Genomic DNA, 24,931 nt, shown 5'->3' on the forward strand with positions numbered 1-24,931 from the left:
TTTTTCTCAAGAGAAAAATCAGACAATTGGGAGTCTTAATTTGAATTTAATTTAATCTAACTGATGTCTAAGGGTGTATTCACACCAGGAATGTCCACTAGAGTCAGGATCATCAACTTCATTGCGACAATGACTCATAAAACACTAGTTTATTAGTAAATATTTCAAATATCTCCTCACTATTTTCTCCCAACATAGTCATGGTAATTTTTGCAGCAAGTTTTAGTTAGCGCGCTCACGTCACATTGCTGTGCAATTTGCATGTGTTTTTAAGCATTGTGGTTTAAAAACAAGTGATTTAAGCCACTGAAACGCAAATAACAGCATTATATGTGCGAGCTGTCTGTTTCTGAGCGTGATTTCTGCAATTGGGTCAGATCAAGGTCGAGTCATATTCACACCTTAAACGAACCATACCAGAGTTTGTTTGGAAGCGGACCGAGACCACCTCTTCAGCTGGGTCTTGGTGCGGTTGTTTGTTCCGTACCAGAATGCGATTGCTGTATTCACACCTGCCAAAAATGTCCGCACAAAGAGGGGAAACGAACTTGAGATTTATTGCCATTAATGGTTTCATGAAGAACTTTTAACATGCATAAAACCTTTCCATTACACAAAAGGCTCTTTATAGTGAAAAAAGGTACTTTAGATTCAGTGTTCTTTACTGTAACAAAAAAAAAAAAAAAAAAAAATTTTCCAAAAACCCATTTTGGAAACTTTTTAGGAGTGTAAATATTAACATTCATGTTCACATCTGCATAGAATATGACTTGGGCCTTAGCCTTTAAATGTGTAATCTAGGAAGCCCAGTAAATGTTTTTGAAATTCTGATATAAAACAAAGATATTACTTAATTTACCAACAGCAAGCCAACTGAGCTTCAATCTCTATCCTAAGCCAGAGTGCTGAGAGAAATCTGTAAGTAATTTCTGCAGTAATCTGTAGTAGAAATCTACTGAGCTGAGGGCCCAGAGCCAACACGCTACACCAAGGGACCTTTCAGTTCCCGTTCCCCACACAGAACAACTTATTAGTGCAAAGACACAGAAGGAGTGATTAGCCAATCATGCCATTAGTGCAGTCTATGAGCCAGGCCTCTGGCTGAGCACTCCCACAATGCAACAGGCCATGTTATCCATGCTTATCAATGATTAGGATAAGTATCAATAATGAAATCACGCTAGCCACTTGAAAAATTGTGGGGGGTTCATCAACCATGAAGGTCCACTGGGGATTTGGGAATGGGTGGCGAAGCATGCCTAAATAACACACATACACACACACACACACACACACAAAAAAAAAAAAAAGTATGTGGTGATTTTAAGTATCTTCTTCACGGACATATACTGGCCAGGATTGATAAATTGCCTAAAATGCCTGGGTTTTGGCTTTGTTTTCCTGTCACAATTCTTTAAAGTCCTCAAACATAATACCCGTATTTGCATTGTCTTGACCATTCTCTGTAGATCCCATGCCATAACTGGATTGGTCGATTATGTACAATGCCTGCCTGCTCACTATAGGTAAAATTGCTTTCCAGTCATTATCAACAGGAAAACAAAGCAGAAACATTTTGCTTTGGACATTTTAGGCAATTTAGAAATTCTGACCAGAACATGTAATGGAAATTTTAAGAAAACATGTTCTTTATTCTATTCTTATGTTATATGGGCATTTCTTGGTCAATGTTTTGTACTGTTACAAGGGGGACAATATATATCTCAAACAATACCCCATGACTCTGATTATAATTATTGTATGGTTATTTTCATACTATATATGCATGTAAGATGTTTATATAGTCTTTTCAACTGCTGTAAATACTGTCTTTGTCAATGTATTAACTCCCTGCTAAGTATCTGGATGTATTACAAGGAGTTTCTTTGTACTATGACATAAAGAACCAGACTTGACTGAAGCCTTTTGTCTGTATGACACTAAGATAGAAATGCAGATTAGTTGGGAATATGAGTGAATTTATCAGCATTATAGAAGTCATTTTTTCACATTTTTCCATTAAAAAAAATCTAAAACTTAATATTTGAAGATTTCTGGACTCTGAACATTTTAAAGTACTTTTCCCCTGAAAGTACATGTGAACGATGTTTGTGTGCTTGTCCATATGAGGAGAGGGTCATTTCACAGTGTAAACAAAGACATTTTAATGTCAAACTGAGTTTAGTCACAACCCAGACATTTTTGGCAATTTAGAAATCTTGGGCAGGATGTTTCCAGGAAAAAGAAGTACTGTACAGTGTGAGTCCTTCAGAAATACATGGGCATACATTATTACACATTCCTCCTCAACTCCCCATGAGACTGAAGGGGGTTTTCAGCATTCTTCAAGACTGGACCGGACCGGACCATTAATTGCACTCCATCCATCCAGAAGCAAAATTTATGCCCTGCACTAATTCTCACCGACAACCATCAGAACAATTTTCCATCTTGATCAGAACATTAAAGTTTCTTTGTTTAATTTTGCCGGTTCAGATCCCTGAGCATTCGTCCCCTCATCTGTGGCATTGCACTAAAAACAATCACTGTTTTGACAAAGCAGGCAGAAAGATGCCCTGATATCTGCTGTTTGTGTTTTTTCCAACACACAGTATGCAAGCGAGCACAGGTTGTTTTCTAACCAGCCCTGAGTGAATTCGCTGTAAATAAACAGTGTGGCAGTCTACATAGTCTCACTCTTCCATAGGAAAACACTTAACGGGAAAAATCTATTTAACCACAATTGCACTGAAAACATGTAATCAGCCAAGCAAAGTTTTCTCTCATTCTGTAATGTGTTTATTTACCCCTCACTTTTTCACGAATGGCAAGCGTCTGTGCATAGGATTATTTATTTTTCTTCTTCACCAGACAGCTTGATTCTTTGGTGCGACCGAGCTTTCTTGCAAAGATCTGAAACATACGGGACACATAAACACACCATATAGTACAGTGACAGTCAGAGGTGTGTCTGCTCTAGTTGACATCATGCTAGAACAGATAAACAACTAAAATACATCTATGTGACTGTTTATCTTTGAAAAGAGGACGACGCATGAAAGTAATGGAAAGCATATATGTTTTGACAGTAACATAAGATGAGGACTGGCTAAAATATAAATCTGAATTCCAGTACCAACTCTGTTTATTTGTTTACGGTGTGTCATACAGTATAATCCACATACTTCAGCAATGACATGTTGATATCTGTCAGGAAACCAGTTTCCTCTGAGCTTCCATTCCTCTAGAATCCGAACGTAAACATTGTGCGTTCGGTAGAGATCATTTTGTTTGTTCTTGGGAGATCTTATGTGGGATTCATTCATCTACTTCCCCTTCTTTTTATAATTGTTTCTCCTAGACAAATAGTTCAACATCTCAGTATGCCCTTTATAATCAAACTCTTCCTAAATCAAGTGATCCACATTGACTTTGTAGTATAGCTCTGTATTCTTACTCTATGCCAACAACTGTCTCATTTGTTCCTACAGTATCTTTATTTTTCCTTAGGAATATTAAATCTAAGACAGAGCTGATGAAACATAACTGCGAACTCTGAGTCTCCCGAGCTATGAGAGAACAACCTGTGAACAATAAAATTTTCCTTTCTGTCTATTTGCAGCTTTGAAAATATCAAATGTAACTTGAGCTGAAAAAATCAAATACTTCAGTGAGTTTGAGAGATTTTTATAGAGAGCCCAGTGTGAGATGTCTGGGAGCATGTGGAGCAAAATTGATATGATTTTTTTGGGGGAAAAATAAGAAAATGAGAACTAAGGAGGATGGAACAGAGAAAAGGGGACAGCAGAAGGGAGATTACATGCTTCTCACCTGCAGGGGATGTTTGGGAAATAGTTACAGAGAAAATTTGTTTAAAGTGTAATGTCAGCCAACTGGTACACACACTCTTGCTTGTGCCTCGACAATGGGGGAACATTTGTGTGTGTGTGTGTGTGTGTGTGTGTGTGTGTGTGTGTGTGTGTGTGTGTGTGTGTGTGTGTGTGTGTGTGTGTGTGTGCCACTAAAATTGTCAGAAAAAGCTGTAAGGTGTTCTGAGTAATGGTGCAGGTGTTAAAAATGTGTTTAGCTTTACATCACTGTGACCTACAACAACCATAAACCACTTTTCATGTGACTCATGTGTAAAAGGTCAAAATGAATACCTGTATGTTAACAAGAAGGGAGATGAGCTGCATGCAATGCATCATATATGGGCAAACTATTCCATGTTTCACATAGAAAGGATTAACCAGATACTGCAAGTACAATGTTGGCTTTGATAATTTAAATATGTGCTTGGGGTGTTTAGAAAGATCCTAATATAAACTTACAGGAAATACCCACTGGTTCAGACTAAAGTCATTTATTTGTATTAAATTCTGCTTTAAGGCTGTGTTCAGTGTCTCACCCAGACGAACACCCCAGATGAATGTCTGCCCTGAGACATCGGGTGTTAACGAAAACCATCTGATAACAAAACAAAAACAAAAAATGCTAAGAATTTTGCAGGAACACACATACAAACACAAAAGTGAAGTGTATAATGACAGGTTTCCCAAACACACACCTTGACTGTTATTTGTCCAGAAAATATAAAAAATATAGTCCCTCCCCAATCTAATTCCATTGGTTGAGCCGATGTTGCTGTTTTGGACTCGCTAGGATGCTTTACACTTGTTTACGTTATGAGGGAATGTTACAGTATGTAACATATACACATATACATATACACATAAGCCTGTTATTTCTATCTTTTGCTGTAGTGTGTCAGCAGGAAATAACATTCCTTTTGCCATTCATTGTAATAATCCAGTGAAATTTGTGTATGCACAAGGAGTCTGACAACAGCCAGTGCTTCACACAGAAGTCTAAACTCACCATCATCCAGTCTGTCTGGAATGACATGAAGAAACAGAACAAACTGAGACAGACTAAATCCAGAAGAAATGTGGCAATCTCTCCAAGATGCTTGAAGAAACCTACCGGCAAAGCTACAGTACTGTGAAAAGTTTTAGGCACTTGTGTAAAAATGCTGTAAACTGAGAATGCTTTCAAAAATAATGTCATAAATAGATTTGATTTATCATTTAACTTCATTTAACTAAATCAAATCAACAGTTGGTGCAACCAACCTTTTTGTTTAAAACAGCTTTTTTCTTAGGTACACTTGCACATAGATTTTCAGGTAGCTTTGCAGGTCAGTTTCTTGAAGCTTCTTGGAGATGTTGCCACAGTTCTTCTGGATTTAGTCTGTCTCAGTTTGTTCTGTTTCTTCATGTCATTCCAGACAGTTTAAGTTTAAGTTAGGTTTATGCATTTAGCAGATGCTTTTATCCAAAGCGACTTACAGTGTATTCAGGCTATCAATTTTTACCTATCATGTGTTCCCGGGGAATCGAACGCAATGCTCTACCACTTGAGCTACAGGAGCACAGACAGACTGGATGATGGTGAGATCAGACATCTGTGTGGAGCACTGGCTGTTGTCAGGCTCCTCGTGCATACAAAAAAATTCACTGGATTATTACAATATTATTGCTTTCTCCAGTAAAAAGAGTCATCTTATCTGAATCAGGAGAGAAATATGCACAGATCAAGCACTGTTTATAAGTAAAAACGGTCCAAAACAGATCTAAACAAATATGTCAGTGAGATTTGATGTGAGATGACAAAAGGGGATGGACTTTTTCCACTGGAGGATGGATTATGGACTTGCTTTATGGCCAGAAGCAAATTAAAATGGCTTAATGATGTATTTGTTTCTTTCAAAAATGCAGCTTTTCGCTTCACAAGACATTAATAGAGTCTTTTGGATTACTTGTTGATTATCGTGATGTTTTTATATAATGCTAAATTTCTCCAAATCTGGTCTGATGAAGAAACAAAATCATCAATATCTTTGATGGCTTGAGTGTGAGTAGATTTTCAGCAAATTTTAATTTGGGGGGGAATTATTTCTTTAAATGAAATAGGTGTATTTTACCATAAAATAAATGACACAACCTATCAAAACACATATTTTAACCTATCATGCCCACACCTTAAACTTAACCCTCCAGCCCTTTGAATAAACCACAAAGATGGACAGTTTTTGCCACAATGTTCCCACAGTCACAATCCACACTTGTCAGGGTGTTCACCTTTCCTTCCCATCATTTCCCTTCTCTCAAATTCTGATTCCACCCATGCCTTGGGCTTTTCCACTTTGGCATGAACCCCATGGACACTTTTTCTTGTGAATCATATCAAAGTCATTTGCTATGATTCAATTACCCTGTAAGCGGAGGGTATCCATTTTCATTTGCACAAAACCTGAGATGATTTGCTTGGAATGGTATTCCACTGAAAATAACACACTTAACCTTTCTGCCTTCTTACTAGTTTAATGTGTGTGTGTATCTCTCATAATGCCAATCATATTAAGTCTGCACCTCCATTTAATTAGTTTGAATATCCCCAGCCTCTTCAAATCAGAATAATTAGACAACTCCTGGGTCATTCCTGCATTATGCAGTACCTTTTGAACTCTCTTACTTTTACATAAAGAATACTGTGTGTTTGTGCTGTAATATTCTCCTGGGTCATTCCTGCATTATGCAGTACCTTTTGAACTCTCTTACTTTTACATAAAGAATACTGTGTGTTTGTGCTGTAATATAGGGATGCATTTCTGTAAGGCCTTCAGAAATATGTTCAGTTAACGTGCATCATTTTGTTAATTTTATACAATATCAAGACAAACAGCATAATGGAAACCTAAGAGGATGAAAATAAAAAGGTTATGCTAGCCATTTCTAAGTAATGATTATTAGCTTAAATGAGAGTGTCATGTTGAACCATCTTTTGATTTTATCATATCAAATGTATGTAAATTGATCAAACATGAAGAAATGTTTTAGAGCAAGACAAACAAATTGATACCACTACGTCACAGAATCCATTAAATCTATTGCTAATACTTACTCATGTTCGTCCTGTTGTTTTCCCTCCAAAATTGATGTGACTTCCTGAAGGATGATGGCACTAGAAGAAAAAACATCAACTTATTAAAAGAAAAAATGACAGTGATATATAAGACATAGAAAAAACTATAAACTAATCAACAATTAATATCTGAAAACTTTTGTTTTGTATTAAAGAATAAAATACAATAAAATAAAACAATTAAAAATGATTTAAAATGCATATCTATTAAATATTACCATCTTTTTTATTTCATTATTTTAATATTTTATCCTGAATATGAAGACAGATGAATCATGAAAATGTACTGCACAATATCCTCCTTTTCTGTCCTCCAGTCCTTTCTTCTGCTGAACTGGCAGCAGTGGCAGTAGGTCAAAGTCCCACAGCTTGTGACAGAGAGGAAACGAGGGTGAGAAGCATGGGATCGGCACTTCCTGCCTAACTAGTGACTGACAGACACCACTGGGCTTTGTCCTCCTCCCACTGGTACTTACTGTCTGCTGGCCCTTTTGTGGCCTGGGCATTGCTATGATGGACAGATAGCCATTTAAACACAGAGGGAGGAGGGGAAGCTAAAGCAAAGATGACAAATCTAAGAATTCTGGATAGTAAAATTTAAAACCAGGTGGTTTGACGTCTGGCCAGGCTTATGTTCAGCTGTTCTTATATAGCTGTAAAGCTTATATGCTGTATTATAATACAGCAGTTCTTCACTGCTGTCAAGCTGACAAATGCCCAAAACTGGAAAACAAGGCATAGATACAGATAAGAAAATACCTTTTTTTTAGTGTGTACCATATTCCTAGTCAAGTTAAGTCAAGTTTCAGCATTAAACGCTGGCTGCAGGGCAAGTGTTAGTTACATAAGGAAGAATGGCCAGAGTTCACAAAGTGATGGTGAATCCTGGAAGATACTCATACAGACACAATACATGCTTTGTATGTATTACCTCAATACCTTCCATTCAATGGTCTCATCTGAAAACAACACTCTTCCAAATCAAAAAGTGGCTCTTATGCCTCCTAATAATCCATGATCTACAGGACGAGAGTTACACCCTACATTTAAAAACTATGGATCTTTTCAAGGCCAAAATGTTCTGTATTGGCAATGATTCAGTACACATTAATTTTTTATTGCAAACACAGTTTTTGCCTAAGCCAAGCTGTCATTTGACAGAATTTTGCTGTGGGGTGATTTCAGCATTGAGACTTCCTTACATAGTCAACTCTACTAATAATTTAGCAAGATAAGAACATTGTGACCCAGCCCACCGACCAATCTCTTTCTGTTTCTTTTCTTAAAATATGTGTCTTACTGTATTCTTCCGTCCGCAGAGATTGGCATCTATGGGAAAGAGAGCAAGTATGAAGCATACTGTAGTATATTTAGGGTTATACGCAATGCCTGTGGTCCAGTCTAACAACTTTATGCTTCTCTCGCCTTATCTGACATCTGCATTGTAGAGGGAAAACGCACAGGACCCCACAGGCCGTCCATATTGCTGCCTGCCAGTAAAATACATTTGAGTACCTATCAGATCTGTAACCAGATCTGTAAGTTAAGTGTGATAACTCACTCGCTATGTTTTCTTTCTTAAAAAATATCAAAATTTTATTGATCCCACAGGTAAATCTCTTAGGAGTTTATTTATGTATAAAGCAAGAACATTACTGAAACACAGATGAGATTTCGAAATAACAAATCTGTGAACAGAACCAGTTTCATATGACTGTTGACTATGAATACGCTGAAGAAAAAAAATGGTGTAGAAACAATTTTCACTCAGAAATTGCTAGTAAATTTAATAAACAATTACAAAGAAATGGTGAGTAACACATTTAAGCATGACATTTCGCAGCAGAAAAACTGAAATAGTATTTTCTTGTGAAATGTCCTATTCTAACTTCAAACATTTTATACTGTGAGTGGTGCTGTATGATGTATTATTTATTTAAAATCAAATGTAATTTAGTTGTTTTGTTCTTTTTATTAGAAAAAAATATATATATTTATTTTAATAATAAATTGTGTATTTAAATCACATTTTATTTCATTTAAACAGTTTATTTATTTACATATTAATATATTTATTTATTAACAATTTTTTATTGTGTATGCTTGACATAAATACAAATGATTGTGTGGGTTTGTGCTTGCTGAATGCATGTGTGTGTGTTCCACATTCCTCACATGAATCAGATGGACTTGTAGCTGTATCCTGTGAGAGGCTCTAATGACGGTAGTTTGTAATTGTGCTCAGTGGAGTGGGGAGAACTGTTCGGCGATAAACTGTCTGTCCCTGGTTAAGTAAACTCAACAGGTCAGGGGGGAATTGTTTTAGAGATGACCCTTTCTATTCCGTCTGACCAGAAAATGCCATTAAAGACTGAAATAGTTGTGCACGTCTGTCTATGTGTGCATGTAAATATATGTGTGTAAGTATGTGGCTTGTGTCCCATTTTATATTTTTACAACCCCAGTACAGCCACATTTTATAGTGACTGACAGTCAGCCAAGTGACTTATGCTGAGCTTTAGACCTTCAGGTCCTCATTTATCTGAATAATTAATGAAATTTGTCAATTTAATGAAATTTGTCTACATTTATTGCAGATAATGCTGGAAAATATGTTGTTTAACATTACATTCAATGATTAATTTGTGCTATATGTATAATAATATACTGTCAAATCTCACTAGGCCCTTTGTTTTTGCGATTTTATCCTGTTTACACTTCATTTGATGAATGTAATTGAAATTGTAGGCATATGTTTAAAAAGTGTTGTTTTAAATCAGTGGTGGCCCATGAATTTTAAAGGAATAATTCACCCATAAATGAAAATTGGCTGAAAAGTTACTCACCCTGAGATGAGTTTGTTTCTTCATCAGAACAGATCCGGAGAAATGTAACATTGCATCACTTGTTCAACAATGAATCCTCTGCAATTAAGCTTGTGTAAACGTCTGTAAACTCAGTGGAAGCAATCAACAAACCAGAAATATCTGCAATTATTTGAAGTAATTATTTGAAGTGGAAATTAGGTCTATTTTTTATTAAATATGGCAAAAGCATGTCATACAGAAGAAATCTGCAAACTGACAGAATCAGGAGTAAAAAAAAAAAAGCGATAAACAGCAAACAGAAAATAAAACAGCAATTATCAAGAAAATAAAAATGAGAAAGTAAGGGGGAAAGTATGCACTTAGTTATTTTAAGGCCTGTTATGCCAATTAAATGTTAAAATGTAAATGTATGATACATCACAACTGGAATATAGTAGCATTTAGCTGCTGTCCTGAAAAGATATGAAACAACAGTACTATTTCCAGACAGCATTTATTGTTATTTTTAACATCCTTCTATAAACTTAGAATTTATGAATTGGTCTAATCCAAGCAGCACCATAAAAATAATTTCAGTAATCATATGACTGCTTTGCTCCAGAAACCATCCAAAGGATGCAGTCATTTGAAAAGCAAATTTTAATGGAAAAACAATTATGAACAATTCAAAGTCATTAGCGGCGTGGGAGCAGAGTGGATGTGTGCATGTTTTTTTTGTGTGTGCTGATGTGTCTCCAAGGAGGTCATTACTGAAAGGCTGGTTTAGTAAAGGTGTGTGTTAACACTCTCAGTGCCATACTTTTGGAGGACTGGCGGATTATAGGCACAGAAGGTGTGGTGTATGTCAGGCCTACTGACTGCTGCCATACGTAAAACACTTTTCAACATCAATTAGGGAATAATATGTGCATTGTGATGCGGGCAGCACATTTAGAGCTGCATCTGTGAAAAATAAAAAGTGGCTCAATAATGGCATTTCCAGGCAAATACAATTAAAGGGCTTTTAGCACTGTGGTTTAAATTGGTGCCACATTTAGTCTTGTTAAAGTCACAGTGCAGGTATTTCAGTACTCTGGCACAAACACAACCTTGTTATCTGCCTCATTACAGAAAGATACTGCAACCATTAAAGTTTCCTTTACACATACAGAGCTTTAATCACCACATATACAGCTTTCACATTTCACATCACTCTCGCTAAGTTCATTGTATATGCTGTTGAGAGTCCCTGACAAGTATAAAAAAAAACATTTTTTTTTTCTTTTTGCTGTTTGCAAAAGTAAGTGTAACTTCATAATATAATAAAAAAAACACATTTGGTTAACTGTATCTTATATCTTAGTAATAGTTCAGCTATTATTTAATCATTGGTTATTAAAGCACAAAAATGTAAGTACAGGTGCTAATGGAGGATGGATAGATGGATAAATCAGTAACTGTTTTAACCTTTTGTAATAGTTGTGTCTGAGTCGCTCAGTTGTCCTCAGTTTGAAATGATGAATCTCAAAATCATACAGCCACTGCTGGAAAGGGGTCAAATATGCATAAGATGCTGGAAAACCAAAGAATGTGCATGACCTGGTGGATTTTTCTGAAGAACAGCGGACAGCTGACCTGCTCAGGGCCAACAAAAAACTCATAAACAACTGAGTCATACAGTCATGGATCATCCAGGTAACAAGCCACAGTATTAAGATTCAAGGGTATGTAAAATTTTGAACGGGCTCATTTTTATATATTCAGTTATTATTTTGTTTTGTGGAGTATATGTAAACATCTGTTATGTGAAATAGCTTATTCTGGACAGCGCTAAATAAAATATAACATACCATTTGCAAGATTTATTTTATTTTATTCAAATTATTAACAATTTGCATATTCTGCAAGGAGTACTTAAAACAAAGTGCAAACAAATATGCCATAATTGCTTATTTACAGCTGCCAACGAACATGTGAGTGTGATTTGGGTTAGGTTTATTAAAAATGGCCAGTAGTTGCCTAATGACACATTCTGCGTGAAACCTGATATCCACTTATCATTAACGGACTGTTACCTGTCTTTTTTATATCCAGGTTTATACCCTCTGCTCTGAACTGTCACCTCTCTGACCCTCTGTTATTGACGCCATATCTGGCAGGAAAACTTATAAATTGTTTAAGTGTGTGTGTGTGTGTGTGTGTGTGTGTGTGTGTGTGTGTGTGTGTGTGTGTGTGTGTGTGTGTGACACATTGAAGGAAAGTATATGAAAGATCTAAAACAGTCCAGCCTCATTAGAAATGGGGAACGTTATTAACGCTGTGCACCCAGAGCACCCTGGGAAGAAAGGGCCACATGGTCATATGACTTACTGACACCAGTAACAACACCAGCAGTCCCACAATAAATCTCCACAAACTAATCAGACCAGTACTCCTAACTAACCCACATTAAATGCCTCTCTCTGTGGCACCAGACATAATTTAAGTATTTATTAAAAACTGTTGAAATTCCACACGCCGTTAAGACTTAGTAGACATAATCTAATATTTTGTATTCTTTCTTGATTTTGAATTGATTTATAGGTACATTTGTTTAAAAGACAGACTGGCAGGCAGACAGACAGACAGACAGACAGATTAATGATGTGCAGACAGAAAGATAAAATGAGAGCTGCAGTACAATAACAGAATTATTATCCGATGAACATTTATTTCACTGTAATCCAAGTGAAAATAAATCAATCAATAGCATTTCTATCCATTTCCATCCTCTTTAGAAACATCTCATTGGCTGCATCACACACACTTCCTGCCCTGCTGTTTTTAAGCTATTGTATCCTCAAGGCTCTTCATGCTAATGTCCGTTGTGTGTGTGCAGAGAGAGAAAGAGGTTAAAGACAGAGGTGAGGGATCACAGGAAGCCCCAGAGTGCTTCATTAAGAGGGTCAAAGTGGGTTAAGCTCAGTGCACCTGTGAAGAGTGAACCCAGGGGAGAGAGCTCAGAGAAGACACACACACACACACACACACACACACACACACACACACACACACACAGTCCAGTGCATCCGATGCGCTCCACTAGAAACAGCAATTATACTGCCATTATTACTCTTAGCTTTAATTATAATATGTTTAATGCATGCATCTACTATGAGAACGCACTTTGCATATTTCCATATCTAAAAGAGAAGACTGCAAACACTTTAATGTATGAAATGTGTATTCTGCACATAATAAAGGTTTCAATTAGTACTTTTTACAGCCATTTTAAGAATGTTTTAAATTCCACAAAGAGTTTAATTTAAATGTTTCCACATGAAACTATTTTTTTCTAAACATTTTTATTTTCTTTCTTGAGTGTTTGCTGAATTTTGCTGAAAAAAATAATAAATAAATAATAACCTTGATCTGCATTATGCGGTAACTTTTAAATAACTTATTTTATATACTTTAAGTCAGAAATATTTAAGTTCATAAAATAAACTTAAATATATTAAGGGTTAAATCAGATAGAAATGGCTAACAATTACAGTTTACCTCTTTTTGTGCCACAAAGTAGCACTGAAGCACCTTTACTTTTAATTGCATGTGATTAACATACAATTAGTTTCAATAAATATCAGCATATTTGAGTTAAAATTGTAAATTAAACAAAAAAAAAGGAATTTATTTATGAATAGAACATTGTTAACATAAATGTAAATTTGCTTATTTGTTTCGCAATCTAGAAACATCTTTCATTTTTCTCTTTTTTTATCTTAGAATCTATTATTTCACTCTGCATTTTCGGAAGTCCTAAAACTTAATTTACTTAAGATTTAAGATTTTCGCTTTCAATTTTCAGTGTGGTCTCAAGAGATTCAGATCTCACTGTATACTTATTTAAAAAAAATAACTAAACAGAATTTCATGAAAACCATAAGGGCAGGACATGACCCCCAGTGACCCAGACAGACATTAATATAGTAAACCGTTAAAAGAGGCTCTTTGTAGAATGACCCCTCGTTGCCGTGGGTTACTCAAGGGCATCCACCACTTACCCTTCAGGCAACATCTGAAAGGTCAACAGTCTAATTGGTCAATATTTCTTCCGTGCTGCATTAAAACCAGCATCAGCTGCCCAGAGCAGTACAGAGGCTGCTGTTATCCTGGTTCATCACAGCTGTATGAACCTAAACTAGATCAAATTCACAAAGGAGCACCTCCATAAAGGACCACCATAACCATTATAAAAAAATAAAATAAAAATAAAAAATAAAAGGATACATTTTAAGATGATGCAGTTAAGTTTTAAAATGCCTGGTAAATTATTAAATAAATAAATAAATTTAATAAACCAAATGATTTATTTATTTATTAATAATCAAAATAAAAAAGTATAGAGATAATTGGTAAATAAATAAATGAATTTTGTTTACAATAATTAATTATTGTACAAAAATGTATTATTAACATGTTACATTTATTACTAAAATTATTAGTAAATAAATATGATTAGTAAATAAATAAATAAATACTAACATACATACATACATACATACATAAACTGACTGTGTAAATCTTGATCATGAATGGACAAACATTCAAGTTTATTTCCAAGATTTCATTAAAAAAATTAAAATTAAAATTAAAATAGTTCATGGCAGAGTTTGCCCAATTTGTGTGTGTGTTTGTTTGTGTGTCTTGACTGTTTGTTCCACATAAGAATGAAAATATGGGTTTCATCTTACATGAGGGTGGAAAATCATTTTTGGTGAACTATTCTTTTAAAAAATGTCTGCAGGTTTTATTGCCTAGGCATGTTTTATGATTTTGCGCTTGCATTTGAGGAATGCTGGTATGTTTTCTAGCAGTCGTTCAGATCAGGCCTGTGTCCACATCATCTCAGAACATTAAATCTGGCAAAAGTTCTCTCCCCAAGCAGTCCATCACTACAGCTCAGACTGCATGACCTCACGTCTGCACTTCTGTTTGTAATGACCGCCGAGCATATTTCACTCTACCACAGGGATACTTTACACCCAATCATCCATCTTCCTCAAGGGAAAACCTTGTGTCTGTAGCTCCCAGCAGACATCAGAAGGAAACCTACTGTCACTGCCCAACAGTACAAATGCCTCCCATTCTTGCACTGATGGGACACTTCAGCAAGGCAAATTAAATTCCCCTCCCTGTCACTGGAGATTTGCTTTACTAGTTCAATAATCAATCATATTTGGATGATCTTTCCTTTTTCATCTGATTAGCTTCCTGTGAGCATTGCAGTGGTCTCTGGAACCGATTACAATAATTATGCATATGCAGAGAAGTCGGGCGTGATACATCACACCTGTCCACAGGACAACGTAATATTAAACTTTTATTCAACCTCTTTAGTCTCTGGGGATCGAAACATGTTTTTTTAAAGAGAGATCGATCTGGCCAACAATTACAGCTTAAAACAATACATCAATACTATTACGAACAAAGATGTGTTAAAAAGGAAACTAGCCAGCAAAAAGTCAGTGTCTGAACAGTTCTCCAAAAATACAATAAAAACACTAAATTAACTTTTCTATTTGAACATATATATAAGTATTCATGTGATGTAAAACTGAGTTTTCAGCATCATTGTTACCTCAATATGTGTTTATTTCAGTTTTTATGGTTTCAATTCAAAAAATATATGGATATATGTGATATGAAAATAGCCTAATGCAAAATTATTAACACCTGTCAAATGTCATTGTCTTCTGTGCAAAAATTAGACATATTAATCAACAATACTTTCCTGGAGCTATAGATACACAATATTAATATGCTATCATTGGCTGTGGAAAATAGGCAGTGAACAGAAGTTTGTCTTTGTACATTTTTATCAATCATGACAGCTAAATATATATCAAATTATGGAGAAGATCATCACAACAGGGCATATACTACATTAAGACACATTTGGTCTGAGCTGATTCAGAAACCAGAATGGACAGTCTCAGTAAATTGTATACTAGATCACAGTAATTTGCTCCATCCTCTACAATCTACCATCTAAAATGACTATACAGTACAAAATCAACTCATATTACGCAACTAAACAATGTAAAGTTGGTGATTTGTCAAGTATTTCTGTATAAAACGCGTTCATTATGACTGAACAATCACGCACTCATTGCTACAGTCCTCACAAATCCTTCCTGTTTGAAATATTCATAGGAAACACACCTCCGGCTTTCTCGTACTCACATATCCATACTGAAGCAATCTTGCAAAGCAAGAGCAGTAAAGTAAATGAAAGCATGTGTGCGTTCACCTATAGCATCAGCAGACATCTGTGATACTGTTTAACCTGAGCCCTTTGTTTAAAACCCTGTCTCAAAGAGGAGACAAAAACCAACTGCCAGCCACTCGGAGTGAAACAGATGGAGAGAGACGGAGAGAGAGTGGCAGGGTTGGCGTTTGAAGTGTTGATGCAGTTGTTGCAGCTCTGGTGGTCTTAGACTGGCTGACTGGATGGTTAGACAGATAAACACACCTTTGAGAGTATAGGAAGTGACTGAAGAATTTCCACTGCACGTTCAGGCCTCTTTTCCTCTCATGACTTCTACTTCTTGTTGTCCAGGTGGCAACTTTTCAGCGACACTCCAAATGTGATGGCTCACAAAAGCAAAGTCTTATGACCAAGAATGTAACCAAATAAATAAGATTAGGGCAAAAAAGATAAACATTTAAGAACTGATCACTGAAGCACAACAGAAATCACTCATATGAATATTTGGGACAAAGAATATAATGTTGTGAAAACTCACAGATTAAATTATACAATTCTTAAAAAAAATCTACATTTGAAAAAAAAAGACCTTAACCAAAAAAATAACATATGGTTTTTAATTTTTACAAATAATCTGCAGTTGACAAAAACTGTCCTTAACAAAAGAATTGATTTGTTTGGATAAACATAATTCTGAGTCCAGGAGATTTCTAACCTGGAAGGGAATAGAGGAGAAATGATTGCCAGCTCCTTTTAATGAGAACACTCTTCAATTTTGGGGGACCAAAAACAATTATTTCTGATTTGTCCTCATTAAGTTAGAGAGATATATTTGATAACCGTTTCTTACTATCCCAGATACATTCCAACAATGGTTGAATGGAATCGCCAGCTTTCAATGGCAAGTACAGCTGAGTATCGTCCGGATATAAATGAAATGAAACAATATGCATCCTATAATATCCCCCAGAGAACACATATAAGTTACAAAGAAGCGGGCCCAGAATAGAGCCATGAGGTACTCCACTAATAATAGGGGCAGATAATGGACCATGGTAAGGCAGTACCCCTGATACCGATCAAATTCTGTAAATGCTGTAAGATCAAGTAGTATCAATACAGCATTTTAACCAGCATCAACTGCAAGCAAAATGTCACTGAACACTTTAAGTAAGGCAGAATCTGTACTATGATAAGCAGTGAATCCAGACTGAAAAGGTTTTAATAAGTTAGCTGTATTTAAAAAATGGGATCAATTGTCACTGCACAACTTTTTCTAAACGCTTTGACAAAAATGATAACTTACAGACAAGCCAATAATTATTAAAGCAACTTTCATCCAAACCTTGTTTCTTAAGCAAAGGCTGAACAATCGCATGCTTAAAACAGTTCAGAATCACCCCAGTTTCTAATACAATCTAAGAAGCATCTAGAACATGCTAGCAACCCTATAGAACACTATAGCAACCACCCAGGGTGCCCTAACAACCACCTTGGAACAATCTAGGAACCATATAGGACAACCTAGCAACTTCCCAGAAGATCCTAGCAACCATCCATCACACCATAGCAACCATCTAACACACCATAGCAACCATCCAGAGGGCCTAACAACCACCTGGAACCATCTAGAACAACCTAGCAACTTCCCAGAAGACCCTATAAACCATCCAGCACACCCAAGCAACCATCCAGAACACCACAGCATACCAACCAACCAAAGTGCCCTAGCAACCATCTCTCTTTCCATCTTAATATATTTACTTGCTTTATTTTGGTTGCTACCATGGACATCAGGTTGTAGATCCGATCTGTAAACCTATCCTAGTAGCCCACTTCTCTGATGATTTAAATGTCTCTAACATAAAATAGACTTGTTTCAGACATATAAATGACAGACACTCCATCCAGTCCCTCTATTTGGTACAAACGTCACACACAGAACTCTATAATCAGTCTGGTTTGCTTATACATCACAGGAACCAGCTTAGAATGATCACACTGGGTTGATTATACATGCCAAAAGAAAGAAGGACTCACAGGAAAGACTCATTACACAGAAGAAATTATCAACTACTAAAGAATTCCCTGCACTGAAATAGAGAACTTCAGCTAGCTACTACTTTTGCCAAGGGTGTGTGTTTATCTCTCAGATAGCAGCAGTGATGCATACTGACAAGGTCACGAGTCATTATCAGTCTGTTTCCTGTTTGATGGGTGACCACACTGATTTCTCTTACCCTTCATCCAACACACACACTTTCGGTGGGTGTTCTCCTGTTGCTTTTCTCGTAGCTTACCCTGTTGGATGGCACAGTTCATTTAGATGACGCATTGTGGCTTCAGAGGCCATGCTGATTGGACGCAAACTACCGCCAGATCAAACAAGGTATATTTGCTCTCTTTCACACACACAATCCAGCTGTCAATATGAAACACGGCCCATCTGCGTCACAAAAGGTAAAGCGGCTTCCTTCACTTTCCCATTAACCTTTGTGTTTTCACATGCAAGCGCTGACATAATGATAAAACATAGGAGGAAATCAAACACTGTCAGGTCTTTCATAAATAATAAAACTTGGATGCAAGTGTAATGTGAACAGCCACACTTTGTTTCCCTGCCAGGTCGGCGAGAGCAGAGGAGCCTCTGTGAGGTACGACAGTCTCAGCTTTCCTCACACTTTCACTGCTGCCAAAGCAAAGAGGCCCGTACAGCCAAATCTCAGATAACATTATTCTAAAATGACCCATGCTTTAACACTAGTCATATTCAAGTAGTTATACTTGAGTTTGAGATGTGAATGTGTCAATTAACCTATCCAATGCTTATAAAATAGTGAAAATGTGATTATTGGTGGTTATTATTGTTATTGGGTGTTCTGCATGGTTACTAGGGCACTCTGGGTGGTTGCACAGGTGAACTGGCTACTAGGTGGTTGCTAGGTGTTTTTAGGGTGTTATGGATAGGTCCTCTTGTGTTTTAAGGTGGTTGCTAGATCATTCTGAGTGGTTGCTAGAACACTTTGGGTTGCTATGGTGGGTTGTTGCTAGGGCAGTTCTAGATGGTTACTAGGGTGTTTTGGATAATTGCTAGGATGTTTCAGGAGGTTTTAAGGGTGTTCTGAGTGGCTGCTAGGGTGTACTGGGTGTAAGGTGGCTATTACGGGGTTGTGGGTGGTTACTGGGATGTTTGAAGGTGATTGCTAGAGCATTCTGAGTGGCTGCTAGGGTGTTCTGTGATGTTGCTAGGGCGTTCTAGGAGGTTCTTAGGGTGTTTAGAGTTGTTGCTAGGGTGTATTGGATGCTAGGTGTCTGTTAGGGTGTTCTGGATGGTTGCTGGGTTGTTTTAAAGTGATAGAGGATTGCTAGAACACTTTGGGTGGTTGCTGTGGATTTCTGGATGGTTTGTAGGGTGTTCTGGGTGGTTGCTAAGATGCCCTAGGTGCTAGATAGGGAGTGCTAATGGTTGCTAGGGTGTTTTAGCGTGTTCTGTGTGGTTGCTGGTGTGTTTTAAGGTGGCTGCTAGAGCATTCTGAATGGTTTCTATGGTGTTCTGTGAGGTTTCTAGGGTGCTCTGGGAGGTTCTTAGGGGGTTCTGAGTGGTTGCTAGGGTGTGCTTGATGCTAGATGGCTGTTAGGGTGATTTAGTGTGTTTTGGATGGTTGCTGGGGTGTTTTAAGGTGGTATCTAAAGCATTCTATGTGGTTGCTATGATGTTCTGGATGGTTCCTAGGGTGTTCTGGGTGGCTGCTAGGGTGCACTAGTTGCTAGATAGGGAGTGCTAAGTGCTTGCTAGGGCGTTTTAGGGTGTTCTGTGTGGTTGCTGGGGTGTTTTAAGGTGGTTCTTAGAGCATTCAGAATGGTTGTTTGGGTGTTCTGTGAGGTTGCTAGGGTGTTCTGAGTGGTTGCTAGGGTGTACTGGGTGCTATATGGCTGTTATGGTGCATTGGGGTGTTCTGCATGGTTGCTGGGGTGTTTTAAGGTGGTTGCTAGAGCATTCTGAGTGGTTGCTATGATGTTCTGTGAGGTTGCTAGGGCACTCTGGGTAGTTGCTGAGGTGTGCTAGGAGGTTTCTAGGACATGTGTTTTCTATGGTGTTTCAAAAGTTGTGAGGGAATTCTGGATGGTTGCTAGGGTACTCTGCTAGGGCATTTCTTAGTTAGTTTTTATTGTGTTCTGGATGATAATTAGGCCATTTCAATGTGATGTGATTTCTGCATGTAAAGGGAACAACACAATCTGAAATTTACCACCAACACATAGAGAATTCAACATCAGGTCACATAAAAAATAAATATAGACACATAAGAGGTCCTGTTAACATATATATTTTTAAATGTTTTCTATAATGTCTTATAAAATTTATCTATAAAATGTCCTGCAAAACATTTCAACAACATATAAAATGTACATTTAGAAATGCAATTCAAAATGCTAAAAGTTGCAGTAAGTAAAATTGACAGATAGTTGCTGAAATGGGTACTGCAGCCTGAACTATTGAAGAGAGTAATTTATCTCATTCCCTACACCTCAGACTCAATGCTCATGCAGGTTGCCAGATTAATGACACACAACAGGAACAAGCACAATTAACAATGAATCACTGTAAGATAATGAGTTGATTTATCCGTGTTTTAATATGCCTCTGATCACAGATCTTTTTAGATGGATGCTGAGGATGTTTTAGGTCAGTTTGAATCTGCAATCTCTGACCCAGTTTTGTTTGTTGACTGGTTTGCTGTTTTCCCCACAAAAAAACAAAATCACACATGTTGAATTACTATTGCCAGTGGCTGGGGTCACACCAAAACAAAAACAGACATTCCGACATGGAACACACATTTCAAAGTAGATTAATTGGTTGTAGCATTGCTTTTCGGAAAAACAAATATCTGCAAACATATTATAGTATTTTTATGTTTTAGTACAGTCAAAATTTGCAACACATTTAAATAAACTGATTTCTGATTTTCTGAAATACAGCACCTTTAAATAAACTTATTTCTGATTTTCAAACTTAAGTAATACCTATACCTAATAAAAGTTCAGTGTCGAAGGCTCTCGTTAAGCCATGACCAATCTCATTTATGCTCTATTAAACGAATAACTGAATATAACTGTTTCAACCTCAGTCTCTGACGGAACACTCTATATTTCTAAGCCACAATAGTTCAACTGAACTATTTAAAGTTTATAGCCGGGCTCTACTCATTATGATAAAAGACAAAAGGTTTTGTTTTAGGGGCTGATAAAAAGTGCAGCTGGGGTAAGAGTGTGTCTAAAACGGACTGTTTTTGGCATTAAGCCTACAAAAGGAAAATCTCTTTGACAGTAAAGCAGCAGGGTTTCAAGCAGTAACACAGCACCGTCCCGATTACTTAAACACACTCGCCAAATCATCTCCACCACTCAAAACATGACATTAGAACACCATTAGAGAGTAAATATTCTTGCACTGCATTATCACCGTCCATTTCACTTTCTATTTAATCACGACATGATCAAATGTGCACATGTGACAAATTACTTGAATGATAAAACAACAAGGTTTATGTTTTCATACATGGAAATCTATGTCTATATCTTTCTCATTGGGTAGGTTTTTACATTTAGATCTTTGCTGATAATTTTCACTTGCGCCAATATAAACTCCAAGATTATTCAAAGAATAACGGGTCATTTAGGTGCCATTTAACCATTGAAGCAACAACATAAACTGGACTATACTGCCTTGAAATTTCTCATTATTAACCAGAAACAGGTGTGCTTGGCAAGGAACGGGGCAATAATTATATGTTACTGGTTTAATACAAGCATAGCATGAAAATAATTTGGACAGAGTTTAAAGAGGGAGAGACAGACTGTAGTCTGCACAATTTCAAACTCCTGAGTTTCTAAACATTATTGTCCATTTATGGAGAGAGGTCTGAACAGCTTGCTAATGAATCAAGTCAAGGTGGATGAATTGGGGGGAAAAATTATTTTTAAATGTGAGTTTGTGTATTTTAAAACTGGCTTTAAAAGTTTGCATCATAAGGCCTACTAAATTAGTAGACTTAGTCTAAATATTATTAAGTTGGTGACCCCGGTGTACAGTGGCTCCATCGTTACTAACCTGAATGACTTACTTTCTTCTGTGGAACAGTCTCTGTGTTTTTTGGACTCCAAACATCTTCTTTCATATTCTGCAGAAGAAGAAAAAAAATCATTAGTCACATTGTACTTTTCTTTTTTGTTGTTGTTGAAATAACGCCACTTTAATATTTTGTATCTATTTTGTATCACATTTTTAAGGGTAGCGTAAGTGTACAAATACTTTTGGGTGCAACTGCGTGCTTAAAAAAATTATTAGAAGCTGTATATAAAACAAAGATTATTGGAGTACGTTTACAGCAGTAAATACAGTTTTTCTACTTCAAAATATTATTTAAAACTTTGGTGTTAGTAATTTTTTTTGGGGGGGGGGGTGCATTAAATTAATTAAAAGTGACATCAAATACTGGAGTGATGAGTGCTGAAAAATCAGTTTTGCATCAAATAACTAAATTTTCTAATATATTAAAATGGAAAACAGTTCTAATATTATTTCAAAATATTTCTGTTTTTTCGGTATCTTTGATCAAATAAATGTAGCCATGGAAAGCATAAGAGCATTTCCTTCCCAAACATTTGAATGGTCGTGTATTTTACTAAGAATATAATTTGCTAGTTATGCTTTAAAATGCAACTATTTTATAACAGATCTTACATGTAAATTTTGCACATTGAAAGCCAAACTTGAAAGAAAAACAGTCATAGAGAAAGAGTGTGAGAGTGAATGAACATAAGGAGGGAGAAAGAGGGAAAAAATGGACATCAAAAAGAAGAGGGAATGGTATCCAGAGGGAAATGAATCTCCTGCGTGCGTTTGATATTGAACTGCAGGATGAACTGCAGGTGTGGAAGAGTTCACACGCTTTAAATTTACTCTACAACCCCTTTGTAGTACAATACGTAATAAAATACAGTATGCATTAATGTACAGTACCGACTCAAGAGAGGACAGTGGACACATCGGCCATGAATCTGACCCCCATTCACCTTTATCAGCAATCTCATCACCATTTTACGTCATCCGCACCTTGGGGCAGCTGCACGGGCATCTATGAACTTCTAGGGGAAGCACGGACTTCACAAAGTGAGGCGTTAATGATACTAACAGGCCTGAATGTCAAGGAGAGGGTTAAAATGTCAGAAGCAGTACGGTAAATTTACAGACAGAAGCACTGTCCCATTCGTCTTCCATGCGACGATGACACCAGACTTGCTGCATTCGCCAGCTCTTTGAGGATTTCAAAAACAAAAGAGCTTACAAATCTCCCAAAGCATCAGTTCGTCAGGGGGAAACAAGGCAGGTGTGTGTGTATGTGCGTGTGCGTGTGTAGGCCTATTAGCCGGGAGCAGATATTCACAGCTGCCTCATCACAAGACTAGAGGAAGCACTCCAGTCAGAGTGAGACTATTCTCAGAGACTTTAAACCCACACATGAGAGGAGTTTGAGTTGCTAGAGGAAAGATATATGACTGGAATATTAATTCCACATCAGAGACAGAGGATTTTACGTCACTCTGTACGTCTTTAGAGAAAAAAACAAACACAAGATGTGCACTAGCACAGGTTTTCAGACATACTCTGATATATTAGACTATGTGAATTTATTAGCACATTTACATGTGAATGAACATTGCATCACAGACTGGTCAATCAGTTAGTATATTAGATGGACATTACAGTATACCCTGTATGTATGTTTCAGTGCAGGTTACACTGGGCTTGTAAAGCTACCAAAGACTGCCCTCTGGTGACTTGATGCATCATCTAACAATGGTTTTAGAGGGGAAACATTTGCATTCCTGAAAACAGATTTAAAATAGGGTAACCATTCGCGATATTTTTACGGGACGCGTCCTTGCCAGGATTTCCATATTGCCTAAAATATCCACGTTTTGGTTTTTTGCACTGTGCAGATCGATCGTTGTATGACATCCACGAGATCTATACAGAGCAGAGCAGACGGCCTTATCGCTTCCAGTCGAACGAAAGAACTAACACGTGCGCGTATTTGCATCGCTTTGATCGTTCTCTGTAGATCTCACCTTCTCACGCGCCACGATTGGTCGATTATATACAAAACCTGCATATTATTGTTCAAACTACTTTGGATGTTTTAAGCAATATAAAAATTCTGCCCAAGACGTGTCCTGTATGAATGGCACATATGGCCACACTAATTTAAAAAAAATATTAATAATAGTTTAAAACAAATTCTGTCCTCATTTACGCAACACATTTTGCTCAACATTATTTCTTCTTCTGTGGAACACAACATAAGATGTTTAACAGAATGTCTGAACTGCTCTTTTCCATATAATGTATATATAAACAGCATTTTCATCACATGAATAGATTACTTTAATATATTACACTCATTTTAAATTGTGTTTCACTATATTTTGTATTAAATATTTAAGTGCGGACTTAGCATAAGAGGCTTTAAAAAACAAAACTTACTGACCCCAAACTTTTGAACGGTTGTATATAATATATAAAGAAATTCATGTTTTTAATTACTGAAAATCACCCAAGTAATATGAAAAGATGAAATAATTAATTTCCAGTAAACAAACCCTTTAAAAATGAATTGTGTGCAACAAGAACATGCAAACTCATTTCATTAAGAACAAAAAGATACAGGAAGCACATTAATCTGAAATAGGTTTGGATTTCATTACAAAGTTCTTTGGTCACAAAGTCAGATGACTGTCTGACAGCCATGTCTATAGTTTTCACAATGTGCTTTCAGTTAACTGTCCGCTTTTGAATCTCCAACAAATAGTGTGTTACTGTCTC

The 24,931-nt window shown here is 36.7% G+C and overlaps 1 protein-coding gene across 1 annotated transcript in view; it reads right to left on the bottom strand.

The window, feature by feature from the left end:
• The window catches only part of sema3d (sema domain, immunoglobulin domain (Ig), short basic domain, secreted, (semaphorin) 3D), a 49,675-nt gene extending 42,127 nt beyond the window's left edge, over positions 1 to 7,548 (bottom strand). The window contains exons 1-2 of the mRNA XM_042744376.1: positions 7,203 to 7,548; positions 6,964 to 7,023 (exon numbers count right to left, since the gene is read on the bottom strand). The gene's annotated coding sequence lies outside the window, so the exon portion shown is untranslated. The remainder of the gene's footprint in view (positions 1 to 6,963; positions 7,024 to 7,202) is intronic.
• Positions 7,549 to 24,931: the final 17,383 nt, after the last annotated feature.

The sequence above is a fragment of the Cyprinus carpio genome, chromosome B18 (genome assembly GCF_018340385.1).
Source record: "Cyprinus carpio isolate SPL01 chromosome B18, ASM1834038v1, whole genome shotgun sequence".
Taxonomy (NCBI): Eukaryota; Metazoa; Chordata; class Actinopteri; order Cypriniformes; family Cyprinidae; genus Cyprinus; species Cyprinus carpio.